The sequence below is a fragment of the Chelonia mydas genome, chromosome 15, assembly GCF_015237465.2.
Source record: "Chelonia mydas isolate rCheMyd1 chromosome 15, rCheMyd1.pri.v2, whole genome shotgun sequence".
Lineage (NCBI taxonomy): Eukaryota > Metazoa > Chordata > Testudines > Cheloniidae > Chelonia > Chelonia mydas.
In genome coordinates, this window is record NC_057856.1 from 4602123 (window position 1) to 4628877 (window position 26755).

The following is a 26755-nucleotide window of genomic DNA, read 5'->3' on the forward strand; positions in this document are numbered from 1 at the left end:
CCTGATTACCATACTACTGGAGCATGTCACAATCGTCCCCGCAGCTCCTCACTGTGCAGCAGGGCAGCACTATTATTCCTGTTGTATAGAGGGGAGCTGAGGCACAGAGACACTGAGGGATTTGCCCAGGGTCACACAGGAAGTCTGTGGCAGAGCAGGGAAATGAACCTACGTCTTCCCAGGGCGCTGAGGCACCTGACCACCTCCTGGCCTTAGCATGAAGTGGTCTTGTCTGTGCAGGCCTCCCTCTCTTTGTACAGGTAGTGACAGGCACACACCAGCCCTTGGACCATTCCCTGTAGAGTCCAGCCCCTGTTCCACTGGGTGCTCACAGAACAACCAGGCCTGTTCTTCCCCAAGGAGCAGAACAACCAGCTTATAAGAGTTGGCCCAGGCCCAGCGCTATGCTCAGCACCGCAGCACTGAGAGATGTTTATAGTGAAAATGAGAGTACATTTGTTCTCAAAGACCAGAAAGTCAAGTGATGGTGAGTAAGGACATTAGAAACAAACAGTTATGTACAAAATGAAATCATAACATGCTTCCTAACCGTAACTAACAGGTTACCCTCCTGTTTAAAGAAGCCTATTCTCACTTAACGGTCTTCAGCATTTTCACCCCCTTTTACATGAAACAAACTCACAGCACATTTACTTCCTCAGAAAAGGATTCCTGGGTATCTCCTTTGCCGCTCCCCTCTCCCCAATATACTAAAGCAAACCTCTGCTGTCACCTCCTGATAGGGTTCTTCCTCTCGCTGTTTTTCTCTTCCTGTGAGTTCCTTTCTGAAGTCCCCACAATCCTTCATTTGCATTCTGTTCAGACTAGTGCAAGGAGACCCACTGTGAATGAGACAATACTCAATTTACATGGAACAGATAGCTAGATAAATATCTCGTGTCTGACAGGAAACCTGCTTTTCACCTTGGCCGGTGACCCGTTCCTACAGACTGGAAGAACATATTTTCAACTTTTTACATAGTATCTGGACATACATTTCACAATGATATTGAGACCAAAGTGGCTTTTATTCAAGACCTCACGTGACACTCTTGTGGTGAGGTAGAATGAAATACCAGACCCAGGAGTTCCCTGTAACCCCTATGCACCCACTCAGTGCTCCCTGCCAGCTGGCACTAAGAAGTTCCTGGATCACATTAAATCCTAGACTAGTGCCTACTGGACAGTCCTTCCTCTCACAAGTTTGCCATGCAATCCCAGAAGAGAATTGATACCATGTGACTTAAGTGACCAGTCACACACCACAAAGAACAAAAAGCAAAAAGTCCAGCTGAATAGTTCCCAAACAACCCAGAATCTGAAAATCGTTCACCCCGACCCCCAGGGAATAGTTAAAATGCACTTACAAGCCAGCAGGAGTTGTGGTCTGTTCACAGACAGATAAAAGGTGGGATTCACAATGAGTTTTATTCCCAACAAACAGCTGGACCAGCTCCACACCAGAATTCCTTGTGTGAAACAGGGACCTGCACACGGACCTACGTGCTGCTGCACATGCCGCTCAGGCGCATCGTTCTGACAGTCTATCCCGACACCGCTGAGGCAGGAAGCTGCCCAAGGAAATGAACTGAATTGGAAAGGGGATTGACGAATTGGAGCCAAACCTGGCAAATTGATTTTTTTCCCCTTTCTGGGGAGTTGAAGCTCTGCTCTAAATCAATTAGAGCAAGCCCCAGGCAAATCTTGAGAGTGATTAATGAGGGGCCAGCGTCAACTGCTTGGATCGCTGTCATTGGCTGGAATGGCTGAGGAGTTTGTTTCCAAAGCAGGAAGCCACTGGAGCAGGACAAACCCAAAGCACAGCCTAGGGTCTGGCCCTTTGCATTTAGCCTTTCTTCATAAATAAGGGCCAGTCATCCAGGAGTGTGTTTGAATGCCACACAGCTACCGTGGGTATAATGGTGAAGGTCAGAGGTACAACTACACACACAACTAAAAACAGACAAGTGAAGCCATAGAACTGAGTAAAACCTCTGCCTTTGTCAAAGGCAAATCTGATCTGCTGACCAGTGAAAGCCGAGGCTGCTAATAAAATGAAAACAACAACAACCCCAAACCCACATTTGATAATTGAAAGTGCTCCCAGTAAAAGCTAAATTTTCAGAGGAGGGAGCCCAGGGATACGTGCACAAAGATGCATATAGTTGAATACCCACCTTTCCATTCACAGTTAGCGTGGTTGCTGTACCAATGGGTGTTTCTTGGAGCTGGGAAGGAGATGGTTTTCCTGCCCAAATCAGAAAGGAAAAGTCAAAATCTAGAAAATCTTCATGCACCAAAAATCTGGAAAAGATTTCAGTTTGGGTCAATCAAAATGTTTTGTTTCAAAATTACAAATTTTGCCTAGAATTTTACCTTTTTATAAAAAAAATTGTTTATTCTAAACAAGAGGTCATTTTGACTCAACAACCAAAATGTCCTGGTTCAAAAGTGTTGAAACCGGACATTTCAACAATTTTGAAACTCCCCCGCCCCCCAAATTCTTTGAGCTGTGAGATTCATTGTTCACAATACTGGTTTTGACAAATGGACACTTTTCAGCAAAAACATGGTTCATAAAAAATTTCCTGACCCCAGCTCTAGTGTTTATATACCTCATTGGTGGGGCAATACATGCCTGTTGTTGAATGTACATAGCTTCCCATGGACCTCCAGATTCCCCTTCTAACATTTTTTGCCATTGATTGTTTTATCTCCTTCATTTGTTCAATGTAATCCATTGTTGATAAGCCAGGTTCTAAAGCATCTACTGCCAAATAGTAATAAGCCTTTCAACCCACTGCTCTGGGATCCACGTACAACTGGCACCTCTGCAGGTGCAAATTAATTGTCTCCCAGAAGCCCTCTGCATTTCAGGGAGGTGGAAGTGAAGCCCATGGGAGAGGAAATGGGGTTTGCTGCAGGGAGGGAAATACAGAGGAAAGCATGAAGGACAGACACAAAGGCAAGGAGGCTTAAAGAAACTAAAGGGTAGATTCTCTGCCCAGAACAAAGGGAGCTGGGACTAGCCACATCTCCCTGCCTGGGGATTCCATGATAAAGCCCAATCCCACATGTGCGTAAAAGATACATATGAATTGCCAGACAGGACCAGACCCAAGGTCCATCTAGTCCAGCATCCTGTGTCCCACAGAGTCCAGCTTCTCAGCCCTACTGCCTCTTCCTCAGCTCCACAGTCTAGTCCCCCATCCCAATCTTCCCTCCTTTGTCCCAGTATCTCCCTTCATCACTCCCTCCCCACACACACCAAGCCTCACTCCTCTGCATTGCATTCCATTCCTCCTCCTTCTCTACCTTGCTGCCTGGGCATCAGCAGGGGGATCATTGAAAGCACAGGAGAGGTAGGACCCCTGCTCCGATGTCTGGTGCCCAGCCCTACAACAGCCTGTCAGCCAGGAGAAGCTGTAGGGAAAATCCTGCTCAGCTCCCTGCAGGGAGCATGCTCAGTTGCATGGTACATGCATGACCTGATCACATGCAGGAGGTGTGAGGGCATGGGGCATGCTGAGTGCAGACAGAAGCTTCAGAGAATTTAGCTGAGCTTGTGTGAGATGAGATTTTCAGATGATTGTAACTTGGCCAAAGTTGCATGGATATTTATGGAGATGGCAAAAGGCTCCTCCCTGACACTGTGGTGACACGCTGGGCAAATTTTCAGTCTTTCCTCCAAAGTACGGTGGCCCTAGAGCATCTCAAAGAAACAGTGGTAAGAATTTTTTTAACATGGGCAAAAAACAATGTATTTTCCCTAACCTCACTCTAAGAAATGGCTGAACCATTTTGCTGATTTTTTCTCAAAATATTCAGCCTGCAGCAGATGCTCAGCATGGGAAATTTCAGCCCAAACAGTTAAAGTTTGGCAAAGTTATAAGGAATCAAAACCAGGGTCTTCTAACAAGTGTCAGGCAACCTTCTCTATAGCCAACACTTCTGCACCACCCACAGAGAGCTAGACAAAATCATTTCAGTGAAACATTTTCTCAGTGAAAAACAGCTTTTCAACTGAAACAAAAATTTCCCAGAAAAAAAATTCATCATGGGTGAAATTTTCTGATTTTTCAACAGCAAAATGTCAGGTTTGGGGATTTTGTTTTGTTTTCCCTTTCTCTTCCTTCCTAAAGACTTCTTTCCCCCATGAACAAAAATGAAAAAAAAAAGTCAAATTTCAAATACTGAAAATTCAAAACAAAAATTGGTTTTCATTTAATCGAAACATTGTAAAAGTCCATGAAAAATTTTGACTATGACTATTGACATTTTTGGTAGAGAATGTATAGCATTGTTCAACCACCTCAATTTAATATTAGTTCTGGATATATTGTTAATATTAAGCATCCTGTAAACTTTAATCTTCACAACTATGCTGTGAGCTGGGTCAGTATCTATAATTATCCCCATTTCAAAGATGGAGCTACGGAGGCAGGGAAGTGCCTACAATTACATGGGACCCATTGTCACAGCTGAAATTAAATTATTGCTGCTAGTCCTGTGCACAGACTAACGGGCTACGTTCTCTCTCACCCTCTATACTGGAAGTTACTGGAGGTAACTCTGCTGGGAGGTGCAGGATGGACAGTGGGTCTGCTGGGAGTTAATCTAGATGGCACTTAGCTCTCTGGGCAAATGTGCCTTTTCCCTGTGAGGTAGCTTTGTTTTCCCTGCCTGTATTTCACAGAAGCTGCAAATCCCTCTCCACAGGGTATTTTATTTGGTATCAGTCACCACTGCATCCAAATAACAGGTTTCAGAGGAGCAAATAATATCCCGTGCTGTAGCTGTTTGCCAGCCAGTGCCTGTGGGTTTGGGTTGGGATGTTTGATGCGATTGGGTGTAGGCTGTATCAGACACTCATCCAGAAGCATTGAATCTGTCTGCAGGGAAAACATTGTCACCCATTCACTCTGCCCTGGTTTCCTGTCATTTTTAAAAGAAGAAAATGACAACGGGAAGCCTAAGTGTGTTTTCTGGCTGAAGCCAAAGTAAAGCTTGACCTTCCTGTCCACAGGCATCCACAGCTGGTAGAAGAGACTCAGTGGTTACAACTTTTCCTTGAGATCCTGTCCCAAAACATCGACACACAGAGCCCTACACCCATGTATATGTACAGCCCCATACTATTGCATACACACTCATGTGCACACAGCTACCCCCACACTTACATCCCCCCACCCTACATGTACCTCTACACACGCAGACCTACACCCGCCCATGCACATGCATTAATACAATTCAGAAAACTGGCATCTCCAATATGACAGACTGTATTTATCATGTTGCACAAACAGAAGATTAAGTCTCCTCCAGCAATTGCCTAGGAGTCCTCTGGGGCTAGTTCGGAAGCAGCATTTTTTCCTCTTTCCTTGCAGCATCCTGTCAATATTTGGGCTGTTAATAAAGAGCCCTTTTCTCCCCCACTTCCCTAGCTTTGCACCACTTGAGAACAACCTGTACCTTGTGTTTCTGTAGCGCCACTGATCTGATCTCTAGCCAGAATGAATGGCTAGATCTCTACAAACAGAGAAATTAAATGAAAACAAGACTTATGCCAAGTTCTTTGCAAACAGAGAAATGAAATGAAAAATGCCAGTCCCCGGAGGTTCACCCGCACATTGAATTATGATCGGTCGTGGCTGCTCTTGCATTTGTCCTTTTCCTCCAGTTGATAAAAGACTCCTCATGAGTTCTGAAGCTTTGTCAGAAGTAGCTGAGCAGATAATGTTAAAAAACCTTGGGTTCTTTCTCTGGGGTCTGCCTGGCAATCAAATAACTCAAAGGCTGCAAGGTTTCTAATGTGTTGCTTGTTCTAAACTCATAACTTTGAAATCTTTATTTTCCTTGGCCAGGTCCACAACTTGTGTCTTCCCCCAGCTCTCTTCTAGACCCAAGGACTGTTCCATGCAAGGAAAGGAGTGCGGTAGGCAGCAGTCCCGTTGCCTCATTGTCTGTATTGTCGCCTGCTCAGTCATCCTCTGCTACGGGAACATGGATGGATAAGGAAAGAAGCAATTGAAAACAGCAGCTGCTCTGATCAGAACTCTGGGAGCTGAATGCGCAAAAGGAGTTCAGTGCCTAAGTCCCTGTTTTATGTGCCTAAATCCCAGTTTTGGAACCACTACAATACACAAAACTACTGCTGAACTCTTCAGGCACCTAAACTTGGTGCCTCAGTGCTGGCAGTAAAAGCTGCCTCAGTGCCTATGTTTCTGCGTCTGGGTGTGTGTCCAATTGGTGTTTGGGTGTCTGTCTCCCACCTAAGTGTCAGTCACAAACCCAGGGAAGACAGGTGTTTAGTTGCCTAAGTTGCCTGAAGGGCCCGATCCAGCAGCATGGTCAGAGGCTGCCTACTGGATCAGGCCCCCATAGGCAAGCTTGCACAAAGAAGGAGGAAGGGAGCTGAGCTCCCAGATAACTTTTAGCCCAGTGGTTAGGGCTCTCACCTGCGACAGGGAGACCCTTGGTTCAAGTCCCCCCTCCACCAAATAAAGAGAAGATATTTGAGCAGGGATCTGATGTAGGTACATCTCAGTATCTCCAATGGAATCTGTCCTACTCTGGATAAATAACGAAAGAGTCATGGGAGCAGGGAGCTGCATCCTGGGTCTCCCACATCCTGGATGCATGCTCTAACCACCAGGTGACAGAGTCATGCTCATGCATCTGCTCTCTCTCTCTCTCTCTCTGGCCCAAATGACTCCTATTTCCAAATGATCCCCGGCTTCTTGCAAAAACAGCACAGTCTCTCTAACTCAAATGAGGGTTCCCAGCTGAGAATCACTAGCAGAGGGACGAGGGACGTTAGAGGGACGAGGTTTAGCACACACCTGTTTGGAAAGCATCTCCCTCTGGCTAGCTTACACAGATCCCTGGCTAGTGTCCTTTTGTACATCCAGCCCCGGACTCCCGAGTGCTTAGCTTCTTTTCTTGTTAAAACACAGAGGTGACACCTAGATCTACAAAAATTAGATAAGATGTTTCAATAAATGCCAAGTAGCAGCTGACCTTAATGACTTTAAAAATACAATAAAATAATTAAAAAATGAACTATCATAAAATACATTAACAGACCATTTCAACTGTTATACTCATCAGAATGTGGCATGTCAAGTCATATGTTGTGACATGTCATGTCATGCACTACTACTACTGCCATGTCATGAAATAATATCAAAATAACAAAAGTAATATCAACATTAAAATAAAATAAATACATTTGGGAAATGAAAATTTCATTTAGAAACAGAATTTTAAAAAAAACGAGGCGTTCTTGTGGCACTTTAGAGACTAACAAATTTATTTGGTCATAAGCTTTCGTGGGCTAAAACCCACTTCATCAGATGCATGGAGTGGAACATACAGTAGGGAGGTATAAATACACAGCATGCCCAAATAAATGTGTTAGTCTCTAAAGTGCCACAAGGACTCCTTGTTGTTTTTGCTGATACAGACTAACAAGGCTACCACTCTGAAACCTATCACAATTTCAAAAGTTTTCCTAAACAGCATTTCCCTGAAATGAAAAAGCAATCAATGCTACCTTGTGAATAAATTCAGTTGAGTCAAAATGACATTTGCCGACAGAAAATGGGTTTGACGACAATGTTGCAGTGAGGTCTACTCATGCACAGACTGTGCGGCCTCCTTGTGGCCAAAGGGGAACTGATGGAAGCTGCCATTCCACGGGGCACACCAGGAGCTTCTCGCCTGTCTGAGCACATCCCCCTTCTGTGTCCACCAAGGCTCCACTAGCAAACACTACGGGCTGCTGGCTTTGCATGGGTGCTGCTCCTAGGCCTCCTTCTGAGGCATCACCCTGCAGCTCTAGCTGCTCACTCTTCAGGGCTGTAGTGCTTTATGGGCCTCTTTTATCATTGCCTTTACTATTTCAAATGCCTGTGATGGATCTCTGACCGTCCCCACACTGCACCATTGTGTGTTAACTGTCTCCAGTTTTCACAGGTTCTGACAGGTCTGTGCAGAATCCAGCAAGATAGTTGGCCTTCCATATAAATTACTGGTCTCCCTTCGCATCCTTTGGTTTGGGCCTTTCCTTATTGTATGTCTCCAGCACCTGGCCACACTTCTGTCTAATATTGCTTCCTAACAATGTTACTGGAATTATGTTGCAATTGGCTCCACAATCCAACTGGAATCGAACTGGTTGTTTGCCCTAATGGCATAGATGCAAATACAGCTGTTGAATAGCTGGCAGCCTTCTTTTTGCCATGCATGAATGCTGAGAGTCTTTGCATCTTTTAAAGTCACACTGCAGATGGCCTCCTCTTCACTGGGAATCTCTTCCGTCCTCAGTCACTGCTGCTGTGTTCTTCTGTAGCTGCAACATGGGGATATAAAGTGGTTCTGTTTCCCACACACCTTCCACCTTTGCCGAGTATATACCCTGCATGCTGACGCCTGCATTCTTGGTTGGTCTGTCTCTGCCCTGCTTCCTGAGTTCCTTTAGCTTGACATTAGGTACTTTATTCTGCAGTAGGAGCTGTCATTATTTTGATCTTTTACCTGGAAAGTTCAGCTTCCCTTGCTATTTGGAGGCTCTCACTAGGTTAGATCTGTTTCTCTCAACAATCTCTCCTGTAAACTGGAATCACATGTCCCACAAATGACTCCAAAGTTACATGTGGATGCTGTAACATACCTGTCCAGTCCCTCTTCTGCTTCTGGCTTTTTGGTAAAACAAACAGTAGCTCTCTACAACCTTATTCTGTTTGGGGTCCCAGCACTCATCAAACACCTTTATCAGCTGCTACAGGCATTACTCCTGGCAAGTGTCTCACTCATTTTTTGTCCCTTTTCCCAAAACAAGAGAGTAAAAAAGCTTTACCTTCATTTTCTACTTCCCCAGTAAGCTCTGTGTACAGATTCAGTTCTCGCTTCCATGCTTGTGCGAGGTTTTTGTCCCAGTGCTCTGAGTCCCCCTATGCTGCCTGTTTACGCTGTGTCTAGCTGCTGCTTTGTTTGCCTATTAATCACACCACTCTTGTGGTGGGTCTCACCAGACTGATGGCTGCCCCCATATTTCATATCCTGCAAGCTGGGTAATTGCAGGAGAGGACTCCATGTTTCTAAAACTAAACTGGCTTTTTAGTGAGTGAACTAATCACAGAGGTGCTGCAACTGTGGCTAGCATTCCAGCCATGTGCCCACAGACTGACTTCCTGGTGATCCTCCAAACTCTACCCTCCTGCAGTCTGTACTCCTTTCTACACATTGCTACAATGGGGGCAGTTCTCAGATGAGAGGGAAATCACAGGATGGCACCTCGCCACCAGGTTTTCATGTAACTGTTTCAAAGGTTCATGTTGGGGTGTAGCCATAGAGAATAGGGCAGGTTGGGTAATTTGGCTTAGGTCTGCTGCTCCACATGGCATAAGTTCTAGGCCACTGTGTAAATGGTATAGTTCTTTTTCTGTATGTTGCACTGTTAAATTTCTTGGAGTCTGCTGAAGGCAGGAGGCAGCTGCCATTTTGCAAAGGACACACACATATGCATGCAGACACACGCAGCTCCTGCAAAGAAGCTTATGTTCTATATTTGTTTTCCCTTAAACTAAACTAAAAATCATCCAGACAGAAAATTTTAGCTTGCTGTTTGTGTAGGGAAAATGTTACACGGTTCTGCTCCTTTAACGGCGTGTTATATATCCCCCGGGCATAACGCCTAACTGACGAGGAGATTTGCACAGGCTGTGGCTACATGTTCTTTAATTAAATAGTCATGTCAATAGGCACATGGAATTATACTGAGTATCTGCAGGTAACTTACTGCCGCTTGAAGGATTCAGTAACATATGTGCTCCCTTGGGGAAAAGGTATCAGTGTTCTTTAATAGCAATTGCTGTGGGAACATCAACACTGCTATTACCAAACAGCTAACTAGGGAGCAGTGAAATGACTGATCCTCGGTCTTGTTGCCAGGCACCTTGGTGCAGGTACTGTGGAGGCTGGAGGCGCGTTTGCCAGAGAAATGAGAGCCCCTTGGTGGGGCATGGTGCAGTGGGGATGTGTCTCTCAAGGCACTGGGATTACAGCAGAATTGCTTGAGCCCTTTCACCCTGCCAGGACCTGGACCCAGGTCTGGTGGGTAGGTTAGGTCCTGAAACATGAGGGCTTACATGCCTTCCAAACTCCTGTTTATTTTTAAATACTTACTGTTATAACAGCATATTCTTTTTATCCATAGATAGATCCAACCACATATTAAATTCTGCTACGCTCTTGGCTTCTTGTGGCAATGAGTTTCAGAGGGTATTTGAGCTTTATATGAAAAACATATTTCCATTAGTCAGTTTTGAATTTGCCAATTTTCAGTTTCATTGACTATCCCCTTGTTCTTGTATATGACTTTTCTCTGATGTCATAGAACTGGGAATGAAGAGACAAGAAGATGATTGGCTGGTTTACCTCTGATGTCAGAAGCCACTGGGGAGAAGGGGCAGCTGGACACAGAAGGATGATTGGCTGATTTATCTCTGATGTCACAACCTTTCGTATCTAACCAGAGTGACTGATTGGTGGACAACACCCATCCCATGTACAGTTACAGAACATCACTGTGGACAACAATGGCTTTCTTAGACAAACAATATCAGGAATTATTAGCACTGGTTAACAATTTCCTATCCATTTTTTTCCTGTGGAAAAAGGCTTTTTGATTAAACAGACATTTTTAAGAAAACATTTCTCCTATCACTGAAATTTTTCAGGTCTTTATGGAAAAGCCAACCCCAGCCCTGCCCCGCCCCACCCCCTCCCACTGCCCAACGATTAAGAAAATATTGCCGACAAAAGGCCAAAAAAGTCATGTTCATTGAACATTTTTGGGGTAGGGGACATTTTTCCCAGCCAGCACTAGGAATTATTTATCTGTTTTGTCTGACAAACTTGATTCTGGGCTGGCCGGAGGCTGAACCAGCTGCAGTGTAAATTAGAGCAGCTCCAGGCTTCCAAAGAAGAGCTCTCACACAGCCAGAGCTTATGCTGGACAGACGGGTGGACAGTGGACAAGCTATGGAAATGGCAGAATCACTGGCCCTGGGCATGGAGACCAAGCTACAAGCAGTGTGCTTGCCGCAGGTCCAGAAGCCCATAGTCCCAGCAGGGACAGCCAATAGGAGTAAGACTAGATATCAAACCTTTGCAGAAAAGGCAGTGAGTTGTATTCCCACCTAAGAGGCTACCCGGCCAACCCAGCCTCTGGAAAGGAATGCCAGACGTAGCAATGTCACAGTGTGGGCTGGCCTTTCAGGGGGCTGGGGCTCAGGCTCACATGTGCCAAGCTTAGCCCACCTCCCCCAGGGGGAGGGAATAAACCCAAGGGTCACCCTGCAGGGAGATGTGACCCCAAACCAGGTCTGCCGCCAGATATGCAGGAACTCTCCGTTCAATCAGGAGAGAGACTCTGGGGAGCAGACCAGGAAGGGACTGCACTATTCAAGGGCAAGACAGCAGGCAGGAAGGGGCTGGTGAGGCGGCCAGGTGAGTGATTAGGACAGGGGCGGCCAACCTGGGGCTCCGGAGCCCCAAGCGGCTCTTCAGAAGTTAACATGCGGCTCCTTGTTTAGGCACCGACTCTGGGGCTGGAGCTACAGGCGCCAACTTTCCCATGCGCTGGGAAGTGTTCACTGCTCAGCCCCTGGCTCTGCCACCAGCCCTGCAACCACTCCACCCCCTTTCCCCTCCCTCCTGCTCCCCCAGAGCCTCCTGCATGCCATGAAACAGCTGATTGGGAGGTGCGGGGAGGGAGGGGGAGGCGCTGATCGGCAGGGTTGCTGGTGGGTAGGAGGCACTGGGAGCTGGTGTGGGGAGCTGATGGGGGGCTGCTGACATATTACTGTGGCTCTTTGGCAATGTACATTGGTAAATTCTGGCTCCTTCTCAGGCTCAGGTTGGCCACCCCGGCATAGGAATAGGCCTAGAAAGGAAAGGCAGGGCCTGTGGGGCTAGGGGACAGGCAGCCAGCTGTTTAATGTTCCAAGGCTGGAAACCGAGAGCAGAGAGTCGGTTTGGGTTCTCCCAATGTTGCCACCATGTGAAGAGGTACAGTCACCCCTGTCGACAATGGGCAGCAGGGACTGATTGGAGCCTGGGAGGTCTGGAGCTGAGCCCCAGAGAAATGACAGACTGTCATAGAGGAGCGAGTGGGCACGGAGAGGAAGTCAATGGGAGTTAGGTGCCTAACTCACATAGGTGACTCTAAATTCCACTAGGCATCTAACTGCACCTTTGGGCACATACATATTGTTTTAAATCTGTCCCTAGGTCCTCTCAGTGACCTAGTCATGCTGGGAGCTGGTGGATGACCATCTGAGAGGGGAAACTGAGGCGGCACACAGCGGGAATCTGAGGCAATGGACTGACCCAAAGCCACACCAGGTAAGTCCCTGCTATAGCAAGAAAACCCACTTCCAATCCCAGATGAGAGCATTCAGGACCATCTGCTGTGCATGAGGGAGACACAGCACCAGTGTGTGAGAACTCCAAGTACTTGAGCAGCGAGGGGATGAGACTGACTCAGCGAGAGCTGAGCACACCTCCATGCTCACAGCCTGTCCCAACGGCAGTGCCATGAAAGCACAGCTAGGAGACAGAGCTCTGCCTGGTTTCCCAGCAGCATTAGCTGGGATATTCTGATGCCAGAAAGGTGAGTGCACAAAAAGTGAGGCTGTAAAGAGGAAATTGGAAGCCAAAGTGAAGAAGCCAGGAAACTCTGTGACAAAGCAGAAACCAGACTTCAAGCCGCTGCCAGCTAAAAAAGGCAGCACTTGAAAAAGAACTCCAAAAGGCACAAGAACAAACCAAGGGCAGAGCAAAAGGCGTTAAAACAAGCAGAGCCCAGGAGAGCTCGCAAAGTTCCTATGGCAAATATGGACAATGGGAAATTAGCACTGCAGTTGGAGGACCAATGGCTGAGCAGTGACAGCATCCTGGAGAAAGGGCAGCCCTGTGCAGATGAATGCACATTGCCGTCATTGTAGGGTATCCAACAGGCGTCCAAAAGCAGGAAAACTTGCACAAAGCCATAAAAGAATCCAGGGAAAATGTTAATGTTAAAATGATTCCAACTGCATAAAAATCCTTTAGACGCTGTTGCAAAGCCAGCTGCCTAAACAAAGGAACACGTGGGCTTTTACATAGTAAGAAGAAACCCAATGGAAAAGGTCGACAGGACTGCAACCGAGAAAGGCCTGAATGCACAGAAAGTGTGACATGTTGTAATGCTGAGCGAGTGTCACAGCATCTAACTTTTAGGTGCTTGGGAAAATCACTGCAATACACAAAGTCTGAGCTACTTCCTAAGCTCCTACACAATGAATGGGCAGAGATAGGCACCGTAGTCTGTGATTCATAAAAAGCCAGCAGGCTAGGTGGGGAGCTGCCTAAGCTAGCCAATGAGAGATGTCGATGGCAGGGGTGTGTGATAAGCACCCCCAGAGATAAGTACCTAGGTCCAGGCTGTAGGCAGCCATCTAGGTCGGCTTCTAGCCAGGAATCCTCTTTGGGGACAGGTGCTGTATGCTGCTTTGGTGAGGAGATGGAGAAGGCTCTCCCTCAGAGCTGACAGCCCACTGGTCAGGACATTTCCCTGGGACATGGGAGCCGCCCAGTTCAAGTCCTCCCCTCCACCCAGTGGGATAAGGGATTTGAACAAAGAGTGCCCCAATAACTGGGCTATGGAGTCATTCTCATGCTTGTGCTCTCTCTGGCCGAAACGACTCTGGGAGAGGCTTTTAATAAAACCAGTAACAACTAGAAAATAAATTATAAAGTCAGAAATAATTGCCCATCCCAAACTATACAGAGTGCATATCCAGTAGTCCACCACTGAATAAACTGACCCAAATCACTTACAAAAGTACAATATCTAAACTCCAGATGAAGATGTAAACCCTCTAAAAAAACAAAGAATGTCAACAACCCCAGTACGAAATAATTTACATCCTCTACTTTTTAAAGTGGCCATCTTTGCTTGACCCAAAATAAAGTTTGCAAGGCAACCACAGATCTATTTGTGAACCTGTACTTAACAGGAAAACAAAATACGGTAGTAGAAAAATCAAGGGACAATAACTGAATAATACACTGCAGTAAAACAAATAACAGCTGTAACGTGGAACAAGTAAGAAACATGAAAACCAGTCTCCTCCATGTTACAAAAAGGACATGACATGGACACCTGCAGAATCAAACGATGCACAAACACATTCGTAGCAATAGCTCTGTGAAGAAGTCTCCTCTGGAGATCACCCATCCTCTTCACAATTGGAGGCTTGTACATAGTTCTCCAGGCTGGCTGGCTGGAGTCCATCACTAGAATCTGTCTTCTCCATACTGCATCAGGATAATCAGCACGTGTTCATAAATGACAAATCTTTTCCACAAGCATATACAATGATTTGTGGCCTAAGCTACTAAAGGTAAATCCAGAAGCCCGCTAAAGGCAAGCGAGCTGTCAGACTTGTCAACATCCACAGAGGGAGAAACAGGCAAGAAAATAGAACCATTAATATAACCAGGAATGGCTTGCTCAAGGATGCAGCTGTCCAAACTGGCAATACTGCACCTAGCAAAAGCTGATTCCACCTCTGATAAAAACCGAGAAACTCAGTGAACAGAATGAAAACCCAGCTTGACAGACAAGAGATCCGCTGAGACCCATTTAAAATTAGTAAAATCAATTAAATGAACCAGTTTTGTTGCACCTGTTGCAATAAGAGAAGCAACAAGACTCCTAGAAATAAGACTAGGAATCTTCACATCAGGGTTGTAAACCAGGGGTTCAGCAAACAGCCCTGGGACCTCCAGCCCCTTATTCTGCGGCCTCAGCTTAAAAAATCTCCAAACGATAAAATGGGTCGGATAAAAACTGGGTAACACCTCAAAACTGAAGAACCCAGGGTCCAACAAAAAAGTTCCTGATCAAAACCCAAAGGCCCTACCTCCTGAAGAAAGGCAAAGGCCAGTTGCTTCCAAGGAACTGGCTCATTGACAAATAGCGGCTGCTGCAGAGACTGTAACCAAAAAGTAGCAACTCTGCTACAAGCAGCTACCAAATTCCCTACCTCAGCCAATGATGCCAACCCAGAAAAAGTCCACAGGACCCTTCTGAAGCTTTTCTAAAAAGAGTGGTGGGGGATCCAGAACAACACACTTATGCCAAAACATCGAGGCAATTAAATGATCAGTGACTAACATCTGCCCTGGGGAGGAGAGTCGCGGCAAACACCACTTCCACCTTTGCACCCTCCCCTCCTACTTTTCCTTAACTCCCTCCCAATTATGACCCAAAATATCATCCGGTCTCAGCATATTTCCCAGTGCCTTAAAGCCAGTTTGGCTCCACAATAGCCCCCATGCGAGGCCTCAGCTGGAATTTGTCACTCTTCCCCAACATATGCAAGCAGAGGAAACCTGCTCAAAAGAGTGCTGACATTCAGTCAAAACCTGGACATCGCAATCATGAGTCATGTCGTCAGTCATGAGCAGAGACTTTCACTGGAGTTCAAGCTGGAACAGCAAGAGAAAGGCCAGAAAGACGCTTTCGCAACATGCATAACAGAAGCTCGATAGAAAGAGCGTCTAGTAACCAGACAGGGAACAATACTGTCTGATTCCCCTACTGACCAGAAATGGGGCACTCAAAACACCGTTCACCATATAGAATTATACAGTAACTGAATGCAGGAGACAACCCGGGGCTTAAAACCAAAAGCACAAAGGGTGTGAAACAAAAATCCATGATCTACATGATCAAAGGCCTTCTCTTGATCAAGGAAAATCAACTCAACATGCAAATCAAACATTTATGAGGTCAAAATTACATCCTGCAATAGGAAAAGGTTATCAAAAATGGACCTGTTGGGGACTCAATAGATCTAATCAGGGTGCATGACTGAACCAATCGGTTTTCAGACTATTTGCCAATGCCTTTGAAAACGTTTTCTTGTTGGAACAAAGCAGGGACACAGGTCTCCAATTCTTCACCTCCCAAAAGTCCCCCTTCTTAGGCAACAGGGTAAGAACCACTCAGCAGCAACTGAGTGGCAATATCTTCTCTCTGAGGCTTTCCTGAAAAAACCTGGAGCCAGCCAGGCCCCCAAAGACAAAACTCAATAGGCAAACCATCAAGGCACCTTCCTCGGAGCAAAGACATTTAGAACGGAAGTCAACTCTGAGAGTGTCAGGTCCTGTACATGTCTGTCCACATCCAATGCTGAGATCCTAAGAAGATCCTCAAGGAGCTGCCAAATCTCAGATGGACACACAGGTTCTGCAGCTACAGCACTGAGAAAAAATTCACAGCAAAGTTCCTAATCCCCACAGGATCTGAAAGCACTCAGCCCAATGATGTTTTGAAATGACCAATCATCTTCCATTCTGAATGTTTCTTTTCCAGGCTGAAGAAAAACCAGATAGGTGCATCCATTTGAGAAAGGCCTTGAAAAATTGGGCACTAACCAGTTGTTAGGAGTGCCAGTGACAATGAAGGATTCAGGCCTGTATCTTTACCTGAGATAGAATTATGGGTCTTGCTTGCCCGTTTGATCCTTGATCCACTTATATTCTTACTAATATGTGTGAACAAAGGACAAAGACACTGTGTATGTTGCTTCTCCCCAGCTAGATGGGTTTGTTAGTATAATGGGAACAGATAAGAACAGTTAAAGTGTTACTGGGCATGGTGGGAGTGTAATATATGCATGCACACTTGAAGACTGCCTCCACTCCTATCTCAAGGCAAGGTCAAGCAAGCAGTCGGGAGGGGCAAGCGGGGATTGGAGGGAAGGTATAAAACACTAAAAGGCCAGAGAAAGGCCTGTCCCTGACCTCAGCACAACCTCACTCCTTACCCCTCCTATGGGTACAAAAGAGGTGGGATGAAGATCCGAGACCCACAATGCCCCAAAATGGAAAATAACCATAAAATGTAAGGGGTAGGACTGTAGGCATGCATTTCAGGTATAATTATGCCTGCTGAGGAGGGAAGAACGGGACACTGGGAAACAAGGCTCTGCAGTGTCAGAGTTATGGGACACATGCTTGATGGAAACTAACCCCAATAAACATCTAATTGCCTGCACTTCGGACTTCTGGTCTTCTGCTTTCTGTCTGCATGACAAGAACCAGGGGAGAGAGTGAAAGGAAAGCCCTCTAACACCAGTATCCTGAACATTGCTATCCACCAGGTCCTGCAAGAGCTGGTTTTTTTATATTTCAAGCTTTCAAGGAACCCAGCATCATTTCTGCCATGAAAGGTCTTTTTCAAAGTTCCCCAATCCCCAACTCTAGCTCCTCCAGACCCCAGTGAAAGCCCAAGATTGTCTGCTGCGTGTACTGCTGAGAAAAACATTGAATATTAACTTTACTCACCTCCCACCATTGCTTCAAGGAAGGGAAAACATCCTTTGAGGAAAACCCAGCTCCCCCAAAATAATTGAAAGAGTTCTGAAAGCGAATGTCTTATAAAAGGCAAGTGTTACAATGCCAGTAAGGAAGACGGTCTTGAATAGAAAAGAAGAGACAATACAACTAAGACCAAACTATGATCCGAAATCCCAGTCGGGACAATACAACTAGAGAGTGAACGAGATAAATGATGAGTAAAAACATAAAAACTGTCCAAATGAGCCACAGGGAAAGAGCTGGCACTATCACCCAACTAGGTGTCCTGTTGCACATAAGGGTGAAAATGTCTCCACACCTCAGTCAAATAAGAAGCCTGTACAAGTGCTGCAAGACATGGAGAAGACAGGGGACATGGTTCCAAATGCTTCCTATCCAATCTCTCATTCAGAATACAATTCAAATCAGTCCCCCAAATTAAAATATCACTTGCCAAACAATTTGTCAGAAGAGCACCCAAGCTCTGAAAAACATACACCTGTCTTTCCCTGCAGTAGACATTAATCAGAAAAAAGAGGATTTTGCTCAAAAGTCACTTGAACTGTCAATAAACCTCTGGAACAACATCCTGCAGAAGCAGGGAATCAATTTTCACCCTGTCCCAGGAGGGGCAGAAACTCCCCAAAAGCTGTAGGGGGGGCATTGGCACCTGAACTGTTGCCCTGCCCCCACACCACCCCTTCCCCGAGGCCCTGCCCAGCCCCTTCTCCCCACCCCAATGCCGATTCCCCCTGAGGCCCCACCCTTGTGCTGCCCCTTCTCCCCGAGCCCCCCCTCCTACTCCACCTCTTCCCCCAAGGCCCCGCTCCCTCAGGTTCACAGTTTGGAGGGCTGTTTAGAGTCCCAGGTACTGCTGGACAATCAAATTGCAGCTGCCAGGGCAACCATTATCCTTTATGTCTGGCCAGGAGCCTGCAATCCTATCCCCGCATGCCGGCCTTGCTACCATGTCTTTTACTGCAGTGCTCTCCACTGCTTAGATCCTTTGGGAAATGGAGGCTGGTACAGAATGCAGCTTCTCGCATGCTAAGCGGAGTGTCTCACTGGGACCACATGTTCTGGGATCTGCACTGGCTAGTGTGGGTGGTGAGGCGGAGATCGTTTGAACCTAACCGGCCTGGGACCTGCCTACTTGGAGACATCTCTGTCCTGTGAGTTACTGCGCAGATGCATTTCAGATCAGTGGAGATCAGCTCAAACCAGACCCCTCTTGGTTTAAAAGGGAGGGAATTGCTGGCAGGGCAAATCAATGCCCCTTGACTATGGAACTGACTCCATCCTTCAATCCAAATCAGCCTAAATCTGCAGGGCGTGCTGTGTGCACCCATCAATGTCCTTAGGTTTCTGGGGAGGCTGAGAGGGCTCTGAGTTGGCATTTTTGTGGGCAAGGGCAGCATATCGCATCATATACATTACTGTGCTTCGTCAGCTAACCCTGGCAAAGCAGCTGAAGCTATGATGCTAGATTGGGGCTCGGGAGAGGAGCGTAGTTATGTACATATATTCAGTGATGAGCTGCCAAAATCTTAACAACCGGTTCCCCCCTCACCCCATGAGGAGGTCGTGGCCCACCCCCACCTCCCCAGGACTCCTGCCCCATCCAACCCCCGGCGTTCCTTGATGCCCCCCCCGGGACCCCTGCCCCATCCATCCCCCTTCCCTGTCCCCTGACTGCCCCCAGAACCGGGCAGGAGGGTCTTGTGGGCCACCATAGTGGGTGCCCACCCTGCCCCTAAGAGCCAGAGGGACCTGCTGGGGGGTGAGGTGTGGAGTCCTGGCGGTGCTTACCTGGGGCAGCTCCCAGGAACCATCCGGCAGGTCCCTCTGGCTCCTAGGGGCGGGGGAGCATAGCTAGCGGGGGAGCGGCTGCTCCCCCCACTGATCACATCAAAAGTGGTGCCTTAGTCACTGATTCCATGGGTGCTCCGGGGTGAACAGCTGATTCGCGGGAAGCCAGGGGGGGCGGAGAAGCAGAGCGGGGCGGCGCGTTCAGGGGCGGAGGCGGAGCGGAGGTGAACTGGGGCCAGGCACGGGGTGGGGAGCTGCCAGTGGGTGCTCTGCACCCACCAAATTTTCCCCGTGGGTGCTCCAGCCCCGGAGCACCCACAGAGTTGGTGCCTAAGGCTCCACTTTTGGCCGGTTGTTAAATTTAGAAGCCCTTTTAGAACCGGTTGTCCCTCAGGACAAGGGCTTCTAAAAGGGCTTCTAAATTTAACAACCGGTTCTAGCGAACTGGTGCGAACCGGCTCCAGCTCACCACTGCATATATTCATATCAAGCTAAATAAATAATAAAATTCCACCAAGCGCCTCTGGCAGCATGGAGGTCCCTGTCACAGAGTGACTGGCCCCTTTAAGGGGAGCTGGGGCCAGCCACACTGATGCTATAATTAATTAGCTGCTTCCCAGCCTGAGGGAGGCGGGACTAAGAAGGATCAGGTGATAGATTAATGGAAAGCTGTGCCTTATCAAAGGACTGATAGCAAGATCAGTCTGGCTCCAACCCCATGTGGAAGAAGAACCAGGTGAGCTCCTGTGGAAGGCCCTGAGCCAGGTAAACCAGCCAGGGGGCTACACGCTCTATACCAGAGTAGGGAAGGGTGCAAGAAATAGAGCCCAGCAGTGGCTGAGAACAGAGCCTAGAGGGAGGACCAAAGAGAAGCCCACTGGAGGCAGACAAACTTTTTTGTTTGTTGGGAGTTTTTAATTGGATTCTTGCTACCTCAGAAGGGGTTAAATTTGGCTGGTGACTGGACGAGAGGCCTGAGCTGCATCTCCAGCACAAACCAGTGTGTGGAGAGCTGCGGAGACCAACCTCATGGAGGGAAACTGAGTCAGAGAGTGCCAGGCATGTGATGCTTGGCCCAGAAGGGGCTCTACAGGGCAGCTGTGCCCCATGACAGTCCTTCATGGAGCCCTTTGTCCTAAAAACAGCCCTGAGTGCAGGAGACTCCTTATAGGTTGGCTAGGGATCCCTAGTTGAATCCAGGGTGTCTGGTGACGAGTGGGGCTTGTATTCAGATCACGTCTGGAAATGTTGTCAAGGTAGCAAGTGCCCTAGTTTCTGCAATCAAAGCCTTCCAGAGACTTGCATCTTGAAAGAGAGATGCTGCAAGAAAGCAGATTACATAACGGCCAGCTTTGTTTATTTGCTGAAATTTGACTTGGCTTTGTGTTCGAGAACCGATCGGGAAAAATCATCCCTCTTTCAAAATAATTAAAAGCAACATGCTCCTGCTGGTGCATTCCCAATGGCAGCATTGCCACTCAAAGTGCCCGCTCCAGGGATCTCCGCTCCGAGGGACAGGCAGGGACCTTCCGGGGGAGGTTCTCCCACCCTTGTGCTGGAGTCCGTCAAGGAGATGGCATACCGATTAGTGTAATCAAGGAACCTCAGAGGTCAGAGATGTGGGGTGGAAATGTAAAGATTTCCATGCTAATCCAAGTGCCTCATCCAAAGAATACATTTACATTTCTCTAGTGCCTTTTATGCCAGTGTACTTTATCAGCCTGGTGGGTCCAGACACTGAGGACAAAAATGTGCACTTTTCATCTCAGATGGACTGGGTTGTAGTGGGGCTTGTGGGAGGTGGGGACCCCAAACAAGCAGAACAAACGCAAGTCAGTTCTCTAGGAGAGGGTGTAGTGTGTGCACACCTGCAGCGACTGGTTGGAGCAACACTTGCTGTCTCTGCACAGGAGCAAAGCTGCTAGCTGCTGCCCCTTTCCATTGCTATCCTGCTAAGATACTTATCTGAACTTCTCTACCACGGTACCTGAGCATTTCAGAATCATCCTTACGCAGGACGGTTATCCCAACTGCACCGATGGGAACTGGAACCCAGAAAGACTCAGGTTACATCAACCCTACAGAGCACTAATGGTGGTGAGTGGTGTACGGGTAGCTACAAACCGCAGTGAACAGCAAGCTGCGTCCACACTGCAGTGTTTAGCTACACGTGTCAGTGAAAGGCTCTGGCAGTGGGGACAGGTGCCAGCAGCAGGCAGCAGCAGGAAAAGAAAAGTGCAGATGGAGAGGAGTGGGTGAGAAGGAAGCGTGGAGGTTTGCACTTACATACATATCCCACCCTTCAGGAGTGTGTTTGCTAGCCTAAGCTGTGCCTTGCTTTCTGTGCTGCTATTTGTACCTGGGCTGGAGGCTATGTATTGTGAGGGAAAATCTAGTAGGCCTAAACTTCTAGGCCTATAACTTTTGTCAAGCTAACTGTGTATATGAAGCATAAGAAGAAACTGTGGAAAATTCCATTGAGGGGCAATTGCAAACAGCACAGCTTAAGAAATGTAACCATAACTGCTAGAAGTTAGGAAAACCATTAACCGCAAAGGAAAACACCTGTCAATAACAGGAAAACTTGTTTTTGCTAAACTCCAAATAAGGCAAAGCTACGGTTGAAGCTTGCACTATATGCCAAATAAGGAAAACGCTGTTGAAGGAGATGGGTTTGACAGATTGTGGTTTTCAGAAATATAGCTCCTGTATCTCTGTTTATGGCAGAGCAGTAGGGGCTGGAAGGTCAAAAGGATCCCTGCCTTGCCAGGAAAGGGCCCAGGATACTGGGGGCCGGAGGATCCAAGATGATTCCCGCCTCGCCAGGTAAAAAATAGGGGCTGGTGAGTCAAAAAGGATCACCGTCCCGCCAAAAGGCACACCAGCATACTACATGTATGCAAATTATAGTCCTTTCACTTGCAAGTTTCTAAAGAAATTGGTATACCAGGGATAATCTGAAGTTACAGTTTCCCTTAGAGGGAATTTTCAACCTTGACAAGATTGTGCACCTCAGAGGCGCACTTCTTGCCAATAATGTTGGACAAGGCAGTTTGATGCATATTTCGATTGGTATGGGGAAACAAAAAAACAGTGCCATGAATCTCAAATGAGGAGTCTCAAGGACTCCCAGGAGGCAATTAAAAGAGGCAAAGGAGAAATTAACTCTTCCCCAAACCCCGGCTGGCCAGCAGATACCCCTTTATCCTTTAAGGCCTCTCCAAGAAAAAAAACCCTCGGCCCCATGCGGAGATCTTATAGATTTATACTTAGAATGTAGGCAACTGGCTGCCCCTACATCACCTAGACAGCCGGGTGCAGGATCGTCCGCCCAGGGCAAACTGGATAGGGAGATCGTTAGCGCAGGTCCATCCACTCAAGGCGGAACAAATAGAGGGGCCAATAGATCCCACATGTCTCCACCAAAATACAATCTGGAGGCTGACTCCACTATCCAGGGACCCCTTCCCCAAGTAGTAGCACTGATATCAGCATCAATTTCACCCCTGTCCCCTGAGTCGCCCCCGGATCCCACAGACTCCGTTCGATACCTATTTAACCGATTAGACGGACTGCCGGAAAATTCATCTGGGCCACCGGCAAAGAATACTAGACTACAGAAAAAGAAAAGGAGTACTTGTGGCACCTTAGACTAACCAATTTATTTGAGCATAAGCTTTCGTGATAGACTACAGAAGTTACAATCCCAGGGGCCCCCCATGTTCAACCCTCTGTCCCTGTTTCCCCATCATGAGACAACGTTCCCCTTGCTCCAACTCCCAGGCCCAGGTTTAAGTGAGTCAGGCCAGGCAATCCTGGTGACTGTACATGCCCCTTGGTCTCCCACAGATTTGTATAATTTGGTTGAAAGATTCCCTAAAATAAGGGAAGACCCTGTCAAATTCCAAGAAGAATTAAGAACAGTCATAAGCTGTTACAACCCGAACTGGGCAGATTTAAATCAACTCCTGAGAGCAGTCCTACCCAGGGAAACATTAAATTGCCACTTACGTGAGGCAAATTGGCCCAATGACGACCAAGGCCATAATTGGGACTTAAACTCACAGGAACAACCTGTTGGATGCGGTCCTCAAAATCTGCCCAAAAAGGCAGATTGGACTAAAATTAGTGCTTGTAGACAAATTAAAGGAGAAAACCCTGCCGATTATATGCAGTGCCTTAAGCAGGTTTTCGAGGGATATTCTGGCATAGATAATGCAGAGCAAGATGCTAAACAAGCCGTGGTGGCTGCCTTTGTCCAAGGACTCAACCCACGATTGGGAGACCAATTAAAAATTGGTACCGTGGATTGGGAAGGAAAAAACCCAGATGAAATTTTGGCAGCCACCCAGCATTACTACTGTCAGTTAGAAAAGGAAAAGGACGACATTGAAACTAAATTAATGACCCTCCAGATCCAGAATATACAGAAACCCCACAGCAACTGCCCATTAAGGAGAAGAGGAGGGAGACCCAACAGAGGTCCCCACCATCTCCCTACCCAGAGGCAAAGTAATGACACCTTTTACTTCTGTGGACAGGTGGGCCATTGGAAAAGCAATTGTCCCTACTGCCATGACTGGTCAATTGACCTTGCCCTTTCACCACAATATTCTTCCCCTGTTCCCTTATGCCCTCAAAGCTGTTAGGATAGCCAGGAGATGGGTGACATCATCACTTCCCTTGTTCCTTTGAACCAGATGGGACCATGTGTAAACTGTGTAATTAATGGCACCCTTACCTCTTGCCTGCTAGATACCGCTGCCTCGCAATCTACTCTCTATGCGGGCGATTTCCCTTCCCCCCCAGTAACCTCATGTCAAGGTTCCTTCCCCACTCTGAACTCTTGGGTACAGATGTGGGGACCTGCATGAAAACCTCCTAAGCTTACTTTTACCAGCACTTTTACTTTAACCAGTTTAGGTTAAAACTTCCCCAAGGTACAAATTAATTTTACCCTTTGCCCTTGGCATTTCCACTGCCACCACCAAACTTTAACTGGGTTTAGTGGGAAACGTAGTTTGGACACGTCTTTCCCCCCAAAATCCTCCCAACCCTTGCACCCCACTTCCTGGGGAAGGTTTGCTAAAAATCCTCACCAATTTGTACAGGTGACCACAGACCCAAACGCTTGGATCTTAGAACAATGAAAAAGCTTTCAGTTTTCTTACAAGAAAACTTTTAATAGAAGTAAAGAAATCACCTCTGTAAAATCAGGATGGTAGATACCTTACAGGGTAATTAGATTCAAAACATAGAGAATCCCTCTAGGCAAAACCTTAAGTTACAAAAAAGACACAGGCAGGGATAGTCATTCTATTCAGCACAGTTCTTTTCTCAGCCATTTAAAGAAATCATAATCTAACACATACCTAGCTAGATTACTTACTAAAAGTTCTAAGACTCCATTCCTGTTCTGTCCCTGGCAAAAGGAGCATACAGACGGACACAGACCCTTTGTTTCTCTCCCTCCTCCCAGCTTTTGAAAGTATCTTGTCTCCTCATTGGTCATTTTGGTCAGGTGCCAGCGAGGTTACCTTTAGCTTCTTAACCCTTTACAGGTGAGAGGATTTTTCCTCTGTCCAGGAGGGATTTTAAAGGGGTTTACCCTTCCCTTTATATTTATGACACCTCAGAAATAGTAAATGCAGTGGGAGTGAGCAACACTCCTATTCCCTCCTCACCTCTGACTGTTTCTATCGGTCCTCTGTCTGAGCACCATGCTTTCCTCCTCAGCCCCTGCTCACCTGTTAACCTTTTGGGAAGACACTTGCTGTGCAAATTAAACTGTACAATTTATTGCACCCCAGACAGTGTGTATTTGGATGCCCCGACCCCAGTCAAAATGAGGTATTGGCAGTCCTGCAGTTAGGCGCCCCATAAGAGGAGACTGACCCCAGCCTTTCCTTGTTGCAACAGGAATTGCTGGCCAAGGTTCCTCCCTGTTTCTGGGTTGAGCACACCAACCAGGTAGGGTGCATCAGGACTGCCCGACCAGTTCAAATTCGCCTAGATCCGACAAAGCCCCTTCCTAGAGTTCAGCAATATCCTCTTGAAAGAGTGGCCAAGGAGGGAATCTGCCAAGTAACTACCTCACTAATTCAACAAGGAGTTATTATTCCTACAGTCAGTAAATGTAACACCCCCATTCTACCTGTAAGGAAACCTGGCAAGCAGACTTGGCGCATTGTCCAGGGTCTCCGTGCAGTCAGTGCTGCTGTTCTCCCTATCTACCCAGTTGTCCCGAACCCTGCTATTATTCTCTCTGCCATTTACTTCATGGTTGTCTACCTCTGCTTGGCTTTCTTCTCTATCCCTGTCCACAAAGATAGTCAATATCTGTTCGCTTTCACCTACCAAGGATGTCAATACACTTGGACCAGGTTACCCCAGGGTTACACTGAATCACCCACCTTGTTCTCTCAGATCCTCAAAAGGGATCTGGATGACATTGAATTCAAAATGGGGTCCACTCTAGTCAAATACATAGATGACCTACTCTTAGCATCGCCATCTTTAGAGGCCTCTAAAACTGATTCCCTTACGCTATTGCAAGCTCTAGCCAAGAAGGGTCATAAAGCCTCCAAGTCTAAACTACAGCTCTGTCTGCCCAAGGTCCATTATTTGGGACATGATATTTCAGCTGGAGAGAGACCCTTGTCCTCTGCGTGAATAAAAGCCATCCTCCAGGTCCCTAAACCAACCACTAAGAAACAAATACGCAGCTTCCTAGGTATGGCCAGGTATTGCCGACAGTGGATCCTTGGGTATACAGCTATTGTTAGGCCCCTGCAAGAATTAACCCTTGACAAGGTCCCTGAACCTCTTCTGTGGACCGCAAAAGCCGAGGAAGCATTTACTAAAATCAAGGAGGCTCTTACCAGGTCCCCTGCCTTGGATTTACCTGACTACCAGAAGCCCTTCACCCTCTACTGCCATGAGAAGGAGGGAATAGCCTTGGGCGTCCTTACTCAAACTCATGGTGACAAACAACTCCCCATAGTGTATTATAGCTCACCTTTGGACCCCGTAGCAGCTGGACTCCCTCCTTGTCTTTGGGCGGGAGCTGCAGCCGCTTCCCTTGTGGAGGCTTCTGCTACTCTCGTCTTGGGTTCCCCCTTATGTGTTGCCATCCCGCATGCTGTGACCACTCTGCTTCTGAAAAGGACAACCCAGCACCTCTCCAACTTTAGACTAACTAAGTATGAAATGCTGATTTTAAATGCTTCAAATGTAACCCTTACTCACTGCCCTGTCCTTAACACTGCTTCCCTGCTTCCTGTGGCAACTGAGGGAAAACCTCGTGACTGTTTAGCTGAGACAGCAGAACCCTCCACTCCTAGAATTGATCTAAAGGATACCTCGCTTCATAATCCTGATCTACTATTCTACGTAGATGGGTCCTGCCTCAGAAATCCTGCAGGCCTGCTCGTGGCCGGCTATGCTGTTTGTTCCCAACACAAGTCTGTGGAGGCCCACTCCCTTCCGGGAGCACGCTCAGCCCAAGTCGCAGAACTTGTCGCCCTTA

The 26755-nt window shown here is 47.2% G+C and overlaps 1 long non-coding RNA gene across 1 annotated transcript in view; it reads right to left on the minus strand.

Moving 5' to 3' along the window:
• LOC122463047 overlaps window positions 1-24664 on the minus strand; it is a 35448-nt gene extending 10784 nt beyond the window's left edge. The window contains exons 1-4 of the long non-coding RNA XR_006286023.1: window positions 24617-24664; window positions 2178-2248; window positions 1368-1571; window positions 734-842 (exon numbers count right to left, since the gene is read on the minus strand). This is a non-coding gene — a long non-coding RNA (uncharacterized LOC122463047). The remainder of the gene's footprint in view (window positions 1-733; window positions 843-1367; window positions 1572-2177; window positions 2249-24616) is intronic.
• Window positions 24665-26755: the final 2091 nt, after the last annotated feature.